Raw genomic sequence first — 230 nt, 5'->3', positions numbered from 1 at the left:
GAGAGAGAGAGAGAGAGAGAGAGAGAGAGAGAGAGAGAGAGAGAGAGAGAGAGAGAGCAAGGAGAGAGCAAGGAGAGAGAGAGGATCGCCGCCGCTGCCGTCACCGCCGCCGTCGTCGCCGACATCGCCTCCGACTCAAGGGGCGTCGCCGAATTCTGTAAGACTGACCATCTGCTCAAAATTTATTTATGTCGCGTATCGACTAGTAGTGTATCGTGTCTCGTCCGCGA

The sequence above is a fragment of the Odontomachus brunneus genome, unplaced genomic scaffold (genome assembly GCF_010583005.1).
Source record: "Odontomachus brunneus isolate Ranch 3 - 2012 unplaced genomic scaffold, Obru_v1 Obru_scaffold_227, whole genome shotgun sequence".
Taxonomy (NCBI): domain Eukaryota; kingdom Metazoa; phylum Arthropoda; class Insecta; order Hymenoptera; family Formicidae; genus Odontomachus; species Odontomachus brunneus.
Note: the sequence above shows the minus strand (reverse complement) of the source record.